The sequence below is a fragment of the Bos javanicus genome, chromosome 1, assembly GCF_032452875.1.
Source record: "Bos javanicus breed banteng chromosome 1, ARS-OSU_banteng_1.0, whole genome shotgun sequence".
NCBI lineage: Eukaryota > Metazoa > Chordata > Mammalia > Artiodactyla > Bovidae > Bos > Bos javanicus.
In genome coordinates this window covers 117,671,300-117,688,503 of record NC_083868.1, presented here as the reverse complement: position 1 = coordinate 117,688,503, position 17,204 = coordinate 117,671,300, and the positions used below count along the sequence as shown (strand labels likewise).

At 38.6% G+C, this 17,204-nt stretch overlaps 1 long non-coding RNA gene across 1 annotated transcript; it reads right to left on the bottom strand.

The window, feature by feature from the left end:
• Positions 1–1,362: 1,362 nt before the first annotated feature.
• On the bottom strand, positions 1,363–16,479 carry LOC133248624 (uncharacterized). The gene is made up of 3 exons (XR_009736773.1): positions 15,721–16,479; positions 9,937–10,011; positions 1,363–7,837 (listed from the first exon to the last, which is right to left on the bottom strand). It is a non-coding gene; the product is annotated as an uncharacterized LOC133248624 (long non-coding RNA).
• Positions 16,480–17,204: the final 725 nt, after the last annotated feature.

Here is a 17,204-nt window from a genome sequence, read left to right as displayed (position 1 = left end):
ATTCTGGGAAGCTCTGGTCTAAATCAGTCTCCACAACCCACAAGCCTTGCTGTGGTCATTCCTAGCTTCCAGTTTCATCCTGTTTAGTGGAAGCAGTAAATAAATAAAGGAATGTGATTTTTTAAAAGATACAACAGATAGTTCGGTTTACAAGTGTGAAAGTAAAAAATGCAAAAGTCTCAATTAATCTAATTTTACTACATTTATTTTAGAAAAGTCAGAGGAACCAGAGATCAAATTGCCAACATCCGCTGGATCATGGAAAAAGCAAGAGAGTTCCAGAAAAACATCTATTTCTGCTTTATTGACTATGCCAAAGCCTTTGACTGTGTGGATCACAATAAACTGTGGAAAATTCTGAAAGAGATGGGAATACCAGACCACCTGACTTGCCTCTTGAGAAATCTGTATACAGGTCAGGAAGCAACAGTTAGAACTGGACATGGAACAAAAGACTGATTCCAAATAGGAAAAGGAGTATGTCAAGGCTGTATGTGGTCACCCTGCTTATTTAACTTCTATGCAGAGTACATCATGAGAAACGCTGGGCTAGAGGAAGCACAGGCTGAAATCAAGATTGCCAGGAGAAATAGCAATAACCTTAGATATGCAGATGACACCACCCTTACGGCAGACAGTGAAGAACTAAAGAGCCTCTTGAAGAAAGTGAAAGAAGAGAGTGAAAAAGTTGGCTTAAAGTTCAACATTCAGAAAACTAAGATCATGGCATCTGGTCCCATCACTTCATGGCAAATAGATGGGGAAACAGTGGAAACAGTGTCTGACTTCATTTTTGGGGGCTCCAAAATCACTGCAGATGGTGATTGCAGCCATGAAATCAAAAGACGCTCACTCCTTGGAAGGAACGTTATGACAAACCTAGACAGCATATTAAAAAGCAGAAACATTACTTTGCCAACAAAGTTCTGTCTAGTCAAGGCTATGGTTTTTCCAGTGGTCATGTATAGATGTGAGAGTTGGACTATAAAGAAAGCTGAGCATAGAAGAATTGATGCTTTTGAACTGTGGTGTTGGAGAAGACTCTTGAGAGTCCCGTGGACTGCAAGGAGATCCAACCAGTTCATCCTAAAGGAGATCAGTCCTGGGTGTTCACTGGAAGGACTGATGTTGAAGCTGAAACTCCAATACTTTGGCCACCTGATGTGAAGAGCTGACTCATTGGAAAAGACCCTGATGCTGGAAAAGATTGAGGGCAGGAGGAGAAGGGGATGACAGAGGATGAGATGGTTGGATGGCATCACCAACTCAATGGACATGGTTTGGGTGGACTCCGGGAGTTGGTGATGGACAGGGAGGCCTGGCATGCTGCAGTTCATGGGGTCGCAAGGAGTCAGACATGACTGAGCAACTGGACTAAACTGAATGTTTATTTACCTTAAAATAATTTCAACAGAATTACAAATAGCTAATACATATAAATATAAATATGTGTGCTGCTGCTGCTGCTAAGTCGCTTCAGTTGTGTCCAACTCTGTGTGACCCCATAGACGGCAGCCCACCAGGCTCCTCTGTCCTTGGGATTCTCCAGGCAAGAATACTGGAGTGGGTTGCCATTCCTTCTCCAATGCATGAAAGTGAAAAGTAAAAGTGAAGTCGCTCAGTTGTGTCCAACTCTTAGCGACCCCATGGACTGTAGACATGTAGCCTACTATAAGTTTCATGAAAAATAAGAAGTTTAATTACTAAAGGTTAAAATCCGATTTGAATGCTCATTTATGCCCTGAGGCTGAGTAAGATGTTTTAAATTAAAATTAATTTCTGCTCAGCCAAGTGCAAAAAACATTAAGCCTATTCATCACAAATCCAACTTCCTTATTTTGATTACAACCATTTTAAATGACAGAATTATTAAGCATTTTAAGATTAATTTTTAAAAATCAAATACATCACACTTTATAATAATATAGATACTTAAAAGAGGGAGGGAAATTCCATATCAAAGGTTAATTAACAATGCTGACACTCTCTTGGTGGCTAAAAATAAGACTAATAGCATGTTTCTCTAATATCAAGCTGTATTATATTATATTTAAAGTCCATTTGGGAAACTGAATTTATATTTCCTGATTAGATTTATTCTAGTAAAGATAATTGTGTAAAATAATTATTACAAACATATGAAAATGTTAAATTTCAATCATACAGTTCACATATATATCATCAGAATATACAGAACCCACTTCCTATATATTATGGCTCTATTTGTCAAATAGCTTCTCGTTAAGTTTCCATTTTGTAATACCTTTAAAATTATGAGCTATCTCAAATAAAATGGAGACTTCAAAATAAGTCACTGAGGGAATGAATGCTAATAGTGTAATAACAATAAATATTAATAGTATAATTCCCTGGTGGCACAGTGGTAAAGAATCTGCCTGCCAATGCAGGAGATGTAAGAGACATGGGTTCAATTGCTGGATTGGGAAGATCCCCTGGAGTAGGAAAAGGCAACCCACTCCAGTATTATTGCCTGGGAAATTCCATGGACAGAGGAGCCTGGCAAGCTACAGTCCGTGGGGTCACAAAGAATTGGACGTGATTAATCACACACACACACACACATTCTCAAACTAAGTTTCCTCTGGTAAATATAAAATTTATTACATTCCCCAAACTGGTCTTCAAAATAATAAAAGAGAAGCTTAATTATTCAAAATAAGATCAGTACATTTTTAACTAAAATTAACCCAAGCCCCCGAAAATACTGATTTATACAAGCAGTCAAAATTCACTTTTTAAAGTTAACCTTTTATTGGCTCATAATGGTCAATTCAAAATTATAACTAAGAGATTTTAGCCATATTTTAACAAATGCTTGGCTGTTTTCAGCATCTTGATATTTTTTCTTTATAAGTAATCTAGCACTCACATCAGTATTTTTTTAAGTCACTCATGCTAAATATCAAGGAAGAATATGCAAGAAAATGCTCTCCCAAGTGGTTAAATGGCATATTTAGATATGGCAGGCATGCTAAGCCACTTCAGTCATGTCTGACTCTGCGACCCTATGGACTGTAGCCCACCAGGCTCCTCTGTCCATGGATTCTCCAGGCAAGAATACTTGAGTGGGTTGCCATTTCCACCTCCAGAGGATCTTCCTGACCCAGAGACTGAACTCAGTTCTCTTATGTCTCCTGCACCAGCAGGCAAATTCTTTATCACTAGTGCCACCTGGGAAGTTCCTTGGCAGGCATGAACCCACGTAAAACTCACATTGTTTAGGGAAGGAACTGTACCTTCAATAAGGGACACTGGATGGATTAGATACATAGGTACATAATTATTTTTAAAAAGTCTTGATTCTCTACCTCAAACCACATGTAAAAATTACAGATGTAAATGTAAAGGTAGAATAATACAGCTTTTAGAAGAAAACATAAGAGAATATCTTCATGACCTTAAAATAGGCCAAGATTTCTCAAACAGAACACAGAAAGTACTAACCATAAAATAAAAGATTGATAAATTGGATTATATTAAAGCTAAGGACTTCTATTCCATTAAAAAATCATCATTAAGAATGAAAAAGCAAGTCACAGAGAAGATATTTGTAGGACATATCCAGCAAAGGACTCCTCCAAAGGTATAAGGAACTCCTAAAAGCCAACTTGAAAAAACAGACAACCCAAGAAAAAAGACAGGCAAAAGACTTGAAGAATTATTTCACAAAACAGGGTATTCAAATGGCTGGTAAATATACGAAATGAAAATCAAAACTGCAGTAAGAGACTATTATCCACCCACCCAAGTGACCAAAATTTGCTTGGATTTCTTTAAGTGAACATATTGCCATTGTAATAATAATAATAATAAAATACTTATTGCTGTTATTGTTGTTCAGTTGCTACATTGTGTCTGACTCTGTGGCCCCATGGATGGCAGCACACCAGCCTCCCCTGTCCTTCACTGTCTCCTGCAGTTTGCTCAAATTCATGTCCATTGAGTCAGTGATGCTATCTATCTCATCCTCTGTTGCCCTCTTCTCCTTTTGCCTTCAATCTTTCCCAGCACCAGGGTCTTTTCCAATGAGTCGGCTCTTTGCATCAGGTGGCCAAAGTATTAGAACTTCAGCTTCACTGTCAGTTTTTCTAATGAATATTCAGGGTGGATTTCTTTCAGGATTGACTGGTTTGACCTCCTTGCCTTCCAAGGGAGGGACTCTATATGATTCTGGAGAATATACATAAAAAGAACAAATATATAGGCCTTATCTGTCTAGGCAAAAGAAGAGTTTCTAGTAATTAATTACCTTTGATGGCCTGGACTTTTTAAAATACCAAGTATTGGCAAGAATATGAAATAAGTGGACTCAGACATTACTGATGAGAGTGAAAAATTGAAAGTGCCACTTTGGAGAACTATTTGGCATTATCTAATAAAGCTAAACATATGCCTTACCTGTAAACCAACTATTTTTTTTTTTTTTGAGAGAAAAGAGTGCATATGTCACCTGTAGCTGTATACAAAGATGTTCAGAGCAACACTATTTATAATATCTCAGGAGGGGCAAATGCCCATCAAAAATAGAATGGGTCAATAAATTGTGGAATAGGCATACAAGGCAATACTATACAATAATTCAGATGTACATGTTACAGCCATACACAAAATGGAATAAATCTCACAAGCATAATGATAAGAAAAGCTAGACAAAAACAAAAAAAGTACATACTGCAGTTCTTATAAATACTTTAAATATACCATATATTTTATAAATATATCATTTGTATAAAGTTCAAAAATGGGAGGGATGGGGAAGTCTATGTTTTAGCAGTCAAGATAGCAGTAACACTTGAGATGGAGCACAGTACTTGTAAGGGGGCTTTGGGAAGCTTTGGGGTGCTGGTATGTCCTGTTTCTGGGGTGCCTGTTGCATTCTGTTGGTTACATGGGTGTGTTCACTTTGTGAACATTCATCAAGCTGCACACTTACAATCTGTGAATTTTCTGCATGTTATACTGCAATAAAATTTATACTTTAAAAATCCTATAGTGTACATAGTAATGGGTCTGTGGTGTGTGTATATGTGTGTATTTGTATGTGCTTAGTCATGTTCAACTCTTTGAGGCCTCATAAACTGTAGTCCACCAGGCTCCTATGTCCATGGAATTTTCCAGGCAAGAATACTGGAGGAAGGTAGCCCACTTTCTTTTCCAGGGGATATTCCTGACCCAAGGATCAAACCCATGTCTCCTGCATTGGCAGGCGGGTTCTTTACCACTGATCCACCTGGGCTGTGATGTAGTATTAAATAAAAAGAAGGGTTCAGAGTAGAACGATCACCATGATCCCTACTGGGGAAGAAAAGGAAAAGAAATACATATGTGGATAGAGCTGATTTGATGGATAAGCACCAAATACTAAGCAATTCTCTCTGAGGGTTGATCCTTGTTGGTTTTTTTTTTTTTTGGTAGTTTTTCTGAGTTTCCTTATGTGAACGTATCATCAATGCAAAAAAAAAAAAAAAATATATATATATATATATATATATATATATATAAATGTTATCTGTACACCCCTGCCTGGATTTATACAAAAAGAATAAATCAAATTTGTCAACACATAGACCTTGTCTATATAGGCAAAAGCAGGAGTCTTAGGCAACTGCTATTAAAAGCCTGGAAAATTGAGTCAAAACATCAATCTGATGGGAAATGTGTATTATATGAAATATATTATTGAGGAGTTTGGAAGTAAATGTGGATAAACGTAGTCAACAAATGACTGTCTCTTCAAAGTCAGGAACTTCTTGCGTTAGGGAGTATTTGAAAAATTGCCTCATTTTGCCCATAAACTCCTAGTATATCAATAGCTCCCCTACCATTTGGACATTTCAAATATCTCATCAGAGGTCCAGTGAAATGCATTTTTAATGCTGTAAGGCACAAGATAATTCAGCTTCATTCTAAAAGAAGAACTAAATGAAAGAGTAAATGTTTCCTCCTCCTCACCTTCTTCTTTCCCCTCCCCTACTGTCTCTTCTCCCATGGCCTGCTCCTTCTCTTCTCATTTTCCTGGGACTGCCTTGCAGTTTGGTCTCAGTCCTGGGGTGGGCGGGGGGGCGGGGGGTGGGGAGTGTGCAAATGGGACTGACAGGTCCTAAGCTTTGTTATTCTAGTGTCCTTGAAATCCCAGCTGAATGGGAGATTTGCCTCTCCTCACTCTAAAATTGGAAGTGCAAAGAGAGAAGAGAAAGTGAACAATTATCAGTTTCTTCTCCCTCTCCCAGCTCCAGCCCTTCCCCCTCAGTTCCCCAACCCAGGCCCAGCTATAAGGGGAGATGAATGCTGAGATGCTAACTGTTCACACTGCCCAACACTTTTCACGTAGTAGGTCACGGGACATTAGGGGAAAGGGAAGTGGTGATGCAATATCCAATGGCCATGCTAGGGATGGGGGACCAGAAAGTTAAGAAGGAAATAAGATGCAGACAGTGGGATGGAGCGTGTACTCCAGTGGCTAAGAGTGGCGCTTCTCTGTATAGCAACAGAAAGTACAAAGCAGGTGCCCCGCACACTACAAAAACAAAGAACAGAAAAACAAACAAAAGACAATAGACACTCGTACATGTGAGATTACATATATCTAAGGTATTCAAAAAACCCTCCAAATATCAGGGATTCATTACAGTTATGAAAATAAATGCTTTAGGGACTTTCAGAGCAACTCATGTATTTAAAAAGAATATAAAAGCTCAGGAAAATAAATAGACATCCCAGAAATTCCCCCAGCAGAAACTATGAGAGCTGCCTCTAGACTTTCCATTTCATGGAGACAAGGAGTAGGGTGGTTTCCACTGGGCCTCAGAGAAAGGAACAGAAAGGTTGCCTCCTCCCAATCGGTAAATATCTGAAATCCCCCCGTGCAGGATTGTGATATGAGGCTGGAAGACACAGAGCCCACAGGGGAAGACTTCAGACCAGAGCCAAGAGATCAAGAATCCACTCACAGAAGACACAAGCAGAGCTACCTGATTGGCTCTGGTGTCACCCCAGCCAGGCAAGAAGAGAAAAATAGTAGAGAAAGATTGTGCTGTTGCCAGGCGGCCTGGCAAAACTAGGTGGTGGGGTGAGAAAATGACCTGAGGGCGCTGACTAGAGTGGAGGGAGTATTTGATGTCTGAGGCGGACTTGGGGTGAGGCAGAGAACCAAGTGATTTGATGGGAAAATCCTAAAGGCAGATGAAAAGGACAAGGTGGGAGTTAATGTTGTTTAGTCACTAAGTCCTGTCTGACTCTTTTGCGACCCCTTAGACTGTAGCCCACCAGGTTCCTCTGTCCACAGGATTTCCCAAGAAAGCATACTGGAGTGGGTTGTCATTTCCTTCTTCAGGGATCTTCCTGACCCAGGGATCAAACCCCCATCTTCTGCATTAGGAGGGGGATCCTCTACCACTGAGCCACCTTATTGTAGTTAAATATACTCTCATATTAGTTTAAAGCACATTCCATATACATTACATTGTTGTTCAGTCGCTAAGTCATCTCTGACTCTCTGCAACCCCATGGACTGCAGCACACCAGGCTTCTCTGTCCTCCACCATTTCCCTGGCGCTTGCTCAAACTCATGTCCATTGAGTCGGTGATGCCATCCAACCATCTCATCCTCTGTTGTCCCCTTCTCCTTTTGCCTTCAATTTTTCCCAGCATCAGGGTCTTTTCCAATGAGTTGGCTCTTCCTATCAAGTGGCCAAATTACTGGGGCTTCAGATTCAGCATCACTCCTTTCAATGAATATTCAGGATTGATTTCCTTTAGGATTGACTGGTTTGATCTTCTTGCAGTCCAAGGGACTTTCAAGATTACATACGTATCTCTAAAAAACAAAGATTCTTTTTATTCTTTTTAAATAACCACAATATCAATATTATATCTTAAAAACAATTCCCTAATATCAAGAGATATTTCGAAGGCATTTCTACATTAACATCTCTCCTGTTGCTGTATGTAAAGGCACTTGAGCATTTTAGAAGAGTTTAGAAGGACAAGAACAAGTTTTACCACAAGAAGGGACCAGGAAATGAAGTTGTAGCGGGAACTCTGGAAAGAGCTAAGATTCAGCAAGAGAAGACTGTGTTTGATAGGTTTTCATATAATACTGGCCTTTCTAGGCTATCAAGTAGGGGACAACCATCTTGCAGGACTTCATACATAGCTCTAGAAAACTCTGAAGCGATTGATAGACACATAAAAAACCAATATCTGAGCTGTTTCAGTGACCATAAAGAATCAAGAGACGTAAGTAATAGGGAAATGAGTCTTTTCTGTTCTGCCTATTTCTAAGGTTGTGAAGATTTTGATGGTACATCCCCAGACTTAAAAAAAAATTCTGTTGTATTAATATGTGCACCATAAAATATTTTTGAAACAGATTTTGTTAGAGGATGAGATTCAAAAATAAAGATAGAAGTTCTCATGTTTTCCCCATAGCCTAAGAAATCATCTCGGACTCCTCTCTTCTAGACCACTGCACTTGACTGTCAGTTTTCCCAGCAGCCATCTCTGAGCTGGTGATAAGGGAGTCAAGTTTAGCAGGTTAAAAATGAACCTGGAGATACCTGTACAAAGAAAAGTAGAAGTCAGTGGTCTCAACTCTGCTTATATTATTAGAGTGAGCCTGAGAGATTTTATGAAATGTGAACAGCCAGGCTCAACCCCATTCAGTAATTCTGGGGTGAAGTTTGTGTTTTTGTTTGTTCGTTTGTTTTAAGTACTCCAGGTGCTTTTCATGCACAGGCAGATCGAAAAACCACAGCTAAATATGTTTTTAAAAAGTTGCTTAATATGAGAATACTAACTGATTTTCAAGCATTCTATTCACTACTTCCCATTTCAAAGTGGGGGAAATATTTTACTCTACATTAAAGATTGGGTGCAGGATAGTGAGAAGAAAAGAAATGCAGAGAAATTTTAAAGTAAAAAACCATATCTAATAAAATAGCAGTAAGGTTCTCTCAGAAAAGGCTGGTTTCCGCTTCCATATCCCAGATTCTAATTTATTACATTTTAAACTGCTCCAAATTTGACAGACCTTATTTTCATTTAGCCCAAAAAACACTCATCCTATTAGATTAATAAAATTATCTAATGACTATTTCAAATTGCAATCACAGTTTTTCATATGTCAAAATTATTAATTCTGACTACTTAAATCTTTTCTGTTTAATCAAGTTTATCTCTCAATTGGGAAGGAAGAAAAAAACCTCTGACCTTAAAAAAAATAAAAAGACATTTTCTATCTCAGAGGAACTGACTTCATTGAATTATCCTGGAGGGAAAAGCAAGTACAAAAATGTGAACTACAGGCAGCTGGAAAGCAGAACTGTGTACAATGAATGACACACCAAATCCTGCAGGGAAATATGTACCACAATACATATTTCCTGTGGCTTCCTGCCTGAGGAGCACTGAAGAACAGTAAAAATTCTTCCAGAAATTTTTTCCTCAGCTGTCTCATTGATGGATTTAGCATAGGTGTTTGTCAAAATGTTAAATCATGGTCAGATCCAAATATGTATATTTACCAATGTTCATACATCTAATTACAAGGGCCAGTTGGTTCCTTAAAATGAAGGCTAAAAGAAACTTGAATTTCATTCTATCCCAAGTCTGGAATGCTGCAACAAGGCCATCAATTCATTCATCTGAGTGAAAAGCTTATAAAATCACAGGCCTTAACTTTTACCAATTACACAAAGTTCGCCATTTTACCAATTACACAAAGTTATACAGATATGATCATATGTGCTAGAAGTAAAATTAACTGTCTTCTGCAGGATCCTTAACAATCAAATAAGCAATCTAAGTTTATCTTAGGATGTTTAAAGAGACTAAAACGAGCTGGTTCCACACATAGCTTCCATGATAAACTCTGGGGAGTCAAGAGAGGACTGTTGGATGGTAGCACATACTTACTGTAGAAGGCATTGTGTATTAGATTGGTCACAGGAAATCTTCATTTAACTAGGGATAGCTTGTCACAACACATTCCTAGTTAGGACAGATAATAAATACCAATAATTAATATCTTTTTATAATATGACATAGTCTTTTACATTTTTAAAAATGTATTTATTTATTTGGCTGTATCAGGTCTTAGTTGCAGCATGTGGAATCTTTCTACAGTGCACAGATCCTTTAGTTGTGACATGCAGGCTCCAGAGCTTCCCGGCTTCAATTAATTGCAGCTCAGGGGCTTAGTTGCTCCAGCCAGGGATCAAACCCATGTCCCCTGCATTGCAAGGGGATTCTTTATCACTGGTCCACAGGGAAGTCCTAGTGCTTCACATTTTTAAATAACTTCTGATTCCTTACCATCCCCTCCTTGATAAATTTATTATCACACGTTCAAGAACTCTGTGTGTATCTCCCACTTGGGCAACCAACTACTCTCTTGCCTCACGCTAGCCCACCCTCATTGTCGTCAGTGTTTTCTTGACAATCCGTCTTGGAGCCTGTTATTCCTATTACATACTGTGGGATGTCCTACTTCTTATTTCTCCACCTCCCGTATTTACCTCCACCACCCTACCATATTTACTCCTTACCCTAACCACAAGGAGCCTCATGCCATTCCGCAAACACACTGTTTGGTTCTCGACTCTATTCCTTTCCCATATACCATTCTTTTGTCATCCTTAACAAATGTCTTCAGTCCCCTTTGCCTGACTGGCAAACTCGCCCAAAGCTTTCAGGACCAAACCAGAACTTCACCTCATCTGCGGGAGACTGTCTGAAAAGTCCCAGAGTTAGTCTGACTATTAATAGCTTTTGCGCTGTCTTAACCTTTGTATACAATTTTACAGTCATCATGGTCTATTTCCAAATCTAGGTTTCTCTGCCTCCACCATCATTCCTAAGTAGAAAATAAGACCTCCAGGCCAGCTACCTGTCACAGTCACCTGATGTCCCCAAAGTGTAGCAGGTGCTCAATTCAAGTGTGTTAGTTGCTCAGTCATGTCCAGCTCTTTGTGACCCCATGGACTGTAGCCCACCAGGCTCCTCTGTCTATGGGATTTTCCAGGCGAGAATAATGGAGTGGGTTGCCATTTCCTTCTCCAGGGGATATTCCTGACTCAGGGATCAAACCCAGCCCTCCTGCATTGCAGGCCGATTCTTTACAGTCTGAGCTACCAGGGAAGAATGGCTCCCAATTCAAGGGATTGATGAATCTAACTGATGAATGGTTAAAAGGAATTTTCTTTCTGTTTGAGGTAGGGAAAATGAAATAATACAATATAGAAACTCAATAATACAAAGTAGAAACTCTTTCACCTATATTAAAGGTGAGAAATCTATTTTACTGTGAGTCAATTCTGAAAAAATTAAAATAATTACTGGCTACATTTTAAAAATTTATTTCTTTATTGAATGGAAGCATTTCAATTGTGAAAATAGGCACTCCTATCATAGGCAGAGAGCTGTCAATATTTGTTAAGAGCACATTTGAGAGGCAGCAACAAAGAGATGGCTTTTGTTGTCATTTTTTAATCTTTTAACTGGAAGTCTATTTCAAGTGGAATCACAAAGCTGAGTAAGTGGCAAGTTGCTCTTCAACCAAGATCAGTTATTCTTGGCATCTAGATTATGGAGGACGACAGGACCACGTGGTCCTTATTCCTTAGGAAGACTTTTCTTCAAAGGCTGTCTTTTCTTTGCCATCCTCTCTCTGCAGTGGGCTTCTTCAGATTCTCTTTCGAAAGGGTTTCTTCTCCACCCTCCCTCCCCTGCCCTTGTGAGCCAGGTGCTAGAGTTAATACTTAGCAAGGAAAAAATAGTTGCTTTTTAGCTGCCTCACATAAATAATAGCCTAAGGAAAACACCTGTGTCTATGAATAGTTGTTTATAAACTCTGATTCACAGGGTCTCAAGGGGCTATACTGCAATTTGGGAGACTGGTTGGATGGGACATGTTTTGACTATTCCATCACCTACAGGCTGTCCTCTCACAGAACTAGGCCACATGCAACACATAAACACTCAAGTTGTATCTACAAGACATCAAAATGGGAACGTCCTCGGCAGTCCAGTGGTTAAGACTGTGCATCCAACGTGGCGGGTGCGAGTTTCATCCGTGGTCGGGGAACTAAAATCCCACATGTCATGCAGAGTGACCAAAAAAATTGAAAAAAAAATTCAAGACATCAAAATAGCTATCTAATCTGAGCAAATCAGTTGTTTTCAAAGCATATTCATTCAGAGTGGGAGAACTAGTTTTTTTACATTATGTTAAAATTAAAACAAGCATATAGGCATAAAGGTAAAACAGAACACTGGCTTTGTAGACACACAGACCGGCTCAATCCTATGTTATTTATGTGACCTCAGAAGAAAAGTTACCTAACCTCTCTGAACTGTAATTTCCTCATCTGTAAAATGGGGCTATGTGATACCCACCTCAGCAGTGCTGAGTGATTAAATGAAATTATGTTTGTGAGGCACTTGGAAGATATTCAAAACATTTAAGTTCCTTCCTTTCAGAGGTAGTAATCTCCTCACAGATGCAGAGCAATAATAATTTGAATATTTGAGTGTGTGTATATATGTGTGTGTGTGTGTATATATATATACACACATACATATACATATACATACATATTTTTAAATTCTATTCTTGATTGTATGAGTTAAATAGATGCCATCATAATATGACTTAAATTACTATTGTTCTGTCCTTCACACCACACCTCTGCCAGAGGCCCACAGAGTTATAAGGAACCTAGAAGATGAGCCAAGGCAATGCAACTCGGACCTTACTCCATCACTGCATATAAGTCATGCCAGACCATTGAGTGTGGATTGTTAGTTCCATACAGCTCCAGGAAAGGAAACACCTCACTCATTTAGCAACTCCTTTAAATCAACCCTTACTAGAACAGAGCATTAGCCAAAATCTTAACTTCACAAATACAGCAACTAGTTACCACTCTAAGAAAACACGAATTTCCCCATATTTGGTAATATTATTAGGTAACTTCTTAACTATATTTTTATGTTAATGATTTTAATGTTAATTTGATTTCTTTTTTGGTTTGTTTTAATCCTCCAGGCAAGAATACTGGAGTGGGTAGCCATTTCCTTCTCCAAGGGATCTTCCCAACCCAGGGATCAAACTCTGGTCTCCTGTATTGCAGGCAGATTCTTTACCATCTGAGCCATCAGAGAAGCCAATCAAAATGATTGTTATTGTTCAGTTGTTAAGTTGTGTTCAACTCTTTGTGACCCCATGGACTGCAGCATGCCAGGCTTCCTGTCCTTCACTATCTTCCAAAGTTTGCTCAAACCCATGTCCATTGAGTTGGTGATGCCTTCCAACCATCTCATCCTCTGCCATCCTCTTCTCTTGGCTTCAATCTTGCCCAGCATCAGGGTCTTTTCCAATGAGTTGGCTCTTCTCATCAGGTGACCAAAATATTGGAGCTTCAGATTCAGCATCAGTTTTTCTAATGAATATTTAAGGTTGATTTCCTTTAGGATTGACTGGTTTGATCTCCTTGATGTCTAAGGGATTCTCAAGAGTCTTCTACAGCACCACAACTTGAAAACATCAGTTCTTTGGCACTCAGCCTTCTTTATGGTCCAATTCTCACATCTGTACATGACTACTGGAAAAACCATAGCTTTGACTATGTCGACCTTTGTTAGCAAAGTAATGTCTCTGCTTTTTAATATGCTATCTAGGTTTGTCATAGCTTTTTTTCCAAGGAGCAAGCATTTTTTTAATTTTGTGGCTGCAGTCACCATCTGCAGTGATTTTGGAGCCCAAGAAAATAAAATCTGCCACTGTTTCCACTTTTTATCCATCTAGTTGTCATGAAATGATGAGACTAGATGCCATGATCTTAGTTTTTTGAATGTTGAATTTTAAGCCAGCTTTTTCACTCTCCTCTTTCATCCTCACGTGCACATAATTTAAAGAATCCAATTTATATGTCTTGCTGTGAAAAACAGCAGTCCCTTTTGTGTCCCATCAATACCTTTCTCCTTACATTATATTCAATGTTTTTAGCTATTTTGTTTTATTTGTTTGAATTCATTGGTTGGTTGATGTTTTTGGTGTTTACTCCTACGATTTTGAGCTTCCCTGGTAGCTCAGTCGATAAAGAATCTGCCTGCAATGCAGGAGACTGGGGTTCAATCCCTGGGTTGGGAAGATCCCCTGGAGAAGGAAATGGCAACCCACTCCAGTATTCTTGCCTGGAAAATCCCATGGATAGAAGAGCCTGGAGGGCTACAGACCATGGGGTCGCAAGAGTTGGATATGACTTAGTGACTAAAACCACTGCCACCACCCACAATTTTAAGTATGCTATGACTGTCTATATGCAAATTTGATTTTTGAAGTGCAGGATTATGCTAAGACTTCTTACTGTGAAATCTAATGCAAAGCTTTCACCACCACCCTCTTCCTGACCATCACACACATTCTGCTCCTCATCTCTTCATCCACTCAATATCACCAGATCATAATCTTGGTTAGATTAATACTTAGTATCTATGTTAGTGTCAGTATGTAAGTGTTATTTTTATGTCAGTTTTGTCATCTATATACTATAATTCTTTCTTTTTGGCTCCAACTTGTTTCCTTGGAGTTGGTTTTTGTGTGTTTTGCCAAATATTCTGTGTACTATCACAAATTGAACCCCAAACTCTCCATCAGCTTGTTGAACTTTTTTTTTTTTTTGAAGATGTTCAAACAAGTTAGAAATTCTTTCATGTTTACCTTCTTAAAGAAGTCTTTCCTTGATCCTTGTAACCTGCATCAGTGAGAAGGATGGTCCTGGACCAAGTGCATACTGGCCACCCAGGCTGTCCCTTCCCTATCTTCTAGAAATTCCCTTTGCCTGTGTCCTGAATCCACTGTCTTCTCCTACCTTGATTCATCCCTTCATTTTGGTGAAGCACATCTGGAGAAGCTTCTGAGAGTGGGTTGTAAGGATGATACACATTTTTGAGAAATTACTTACATGACTAAAATTCAACTTGTTTTCTGTTTTTACATTTCTCAATTTCTAGTCTTTTGTTATTTTCTGTATCCTCTGAGTCTCATCCACCTTGTTAAAAAAAAATCTCTTCAACTGGTAGGCCCAAGACTGATGGGAGTATTCCAGTAATGGTCTGGAGAATGTAATGCAAGAATCACTTTGTGATTCCTGAATTTGTACTCTAAATTCCTTTCTGCCACAGTTGCACATTGCAGCTATTGTACATCTGTCTTTCCTACCTACATGTGTTCCTATTTAGGATTAACAACTCTCCATTTTGCCAAGGTCATTTGAATTCCATTCTTATAATCTGAAGTGTTAATAACCCTGTTTCTTAGCATCAACTATAAACTGAGCTTTGTAAATATCACCCATATTTATAACAAATAAAGTACACATAGTACTTCTAGACCTTCAAACTTGCAGCCATCTCTTCTAATGGCTAATTCCAAAAGATTTCTAAATAATTGGATTTGCCATCAACAATGGCAAAGTTTGATACATAATTGTTTCTTCATAAAGAATACTTTGAGGGTTGAGTTTTAAATCTGGGGGATTTGCAAGGGTATTCAGCTTCTGCTTTTCAAAGGAAATCTTCCCTTATTTAAAATATTAGGTGGTCCATGATTCTTTTTCCAGACCTGAAGCATTCATTCTGTTAATACTAAACAGATATAATTAAAGAGGTAGCAAGGCATAGTAAAAGAGTACTTACTTGAGGGAGAGGACTAATGTTACTAATGTTTCTCTACAATCCAATATTTGTTGGATATACTAATAATCCAGTATCTATTCATCCATCAAATGTGTACTGAGTACCTATTATGTTCAGGTACTATGGTAGGCACTGGAGCTGCAGAGAGAAAAGGACAGACATGGTCCCAGCCTCTGTTAAATAGAACCACAGATACTGAGCAAATAACATGTTGACCGTGACAATGACTTAATCTCCTTGAGACTCAGTCTCCTCATGAATAAAATAAAGAAAATAATAGTACTACTTCACTAGTTCAAATGAGGTAATACTATAGAAAAACTTTATTAGCTCTCCTTTTCTCCAGACAAACTACAAATATCTACTAGTTATGATTTCCTAGGAGCAGGGAGTATATCTTACTCATCTACTCATCTTTGTAATGTTAGCAAGTAGGCAGCGCTCATTAAGCGGGCAGGAAATCAACAGTGTGTGGAGCAAGCGACAATTCCGAAAGATGAATTTATATTTTCACACAATTTTAAGTCTTCTCATTTTCTTACCAAGGTTATCCACCCATTCATAAAATAACAAACTTTATGTCATTCAAAAGCAGAAGGTAATTTTATAGTAAAATGTTTCCATTTAGTATGTATTCATCATTAGTTACTGCTGCTAAGTTGCTTCAGTCGTGTCCGACTCTGTGCGACCCCATAGACGGCAGCCCACCAGGCTCCCAGTCCCTGGGATTCTCCAGGCAAGAACACTGGAGTGCGTTGCCACTTCCTTCTCCATCATTAAGGTATATATATTTGAATAACTAAAATAATATAACATTTAAATTTTCATTTTTTCCATTTGATAGAGCAAGAAATATTTCCTAAAATAATTTCTGAAGGTGCAGCACAGTTTTGGGAATGTTTGACAAAATTCTTTGAGATTTTAAAAGCACCTAAATAAGACACTCAAAACAAGTCAATTACATTTGAAATGTTAAAAAAAATTTTTTTTTTAATCTGACTCTATTCAGCCTACAGAAAAAAATGTTTAACTTCACTAAAACACATTCAAATAAGTGTACGGAAATGTCAACTGACCTGCTTCCCAGCAAGTCTTCAGGATTAATGGACTTTAAATCTTTGGACACTAAAATTTGTATAGCAGACAGAGATTTTTACCATGGAAGGTAATTCCTTCCATGTTGCTTTATTCCCCCAAAGGGACTAAGGGATAAACTGTGATTTCTGTTCTTTTCATGGAAACGCATGGAAGAAGCATAGGAAGGAGTTCTAGAAATTGTTCAGTTCAGTTCAGCCTACTTATTTTTCAGAGGAGGAAAAACAGAGGCCCAGAGAGGTAAGATGATTTGCCAGTTGCACAGCTGAGATTAGAACCAAAGTCTCCCCTTCTCCGGGACAGGAAGTAGCAGCAGCCTGCTGAAAACATTGCCTGGTATCCCGGGAATTTGCTTGTCTGCTGTGTGAGGATAGTCTGACCCTGGAGAG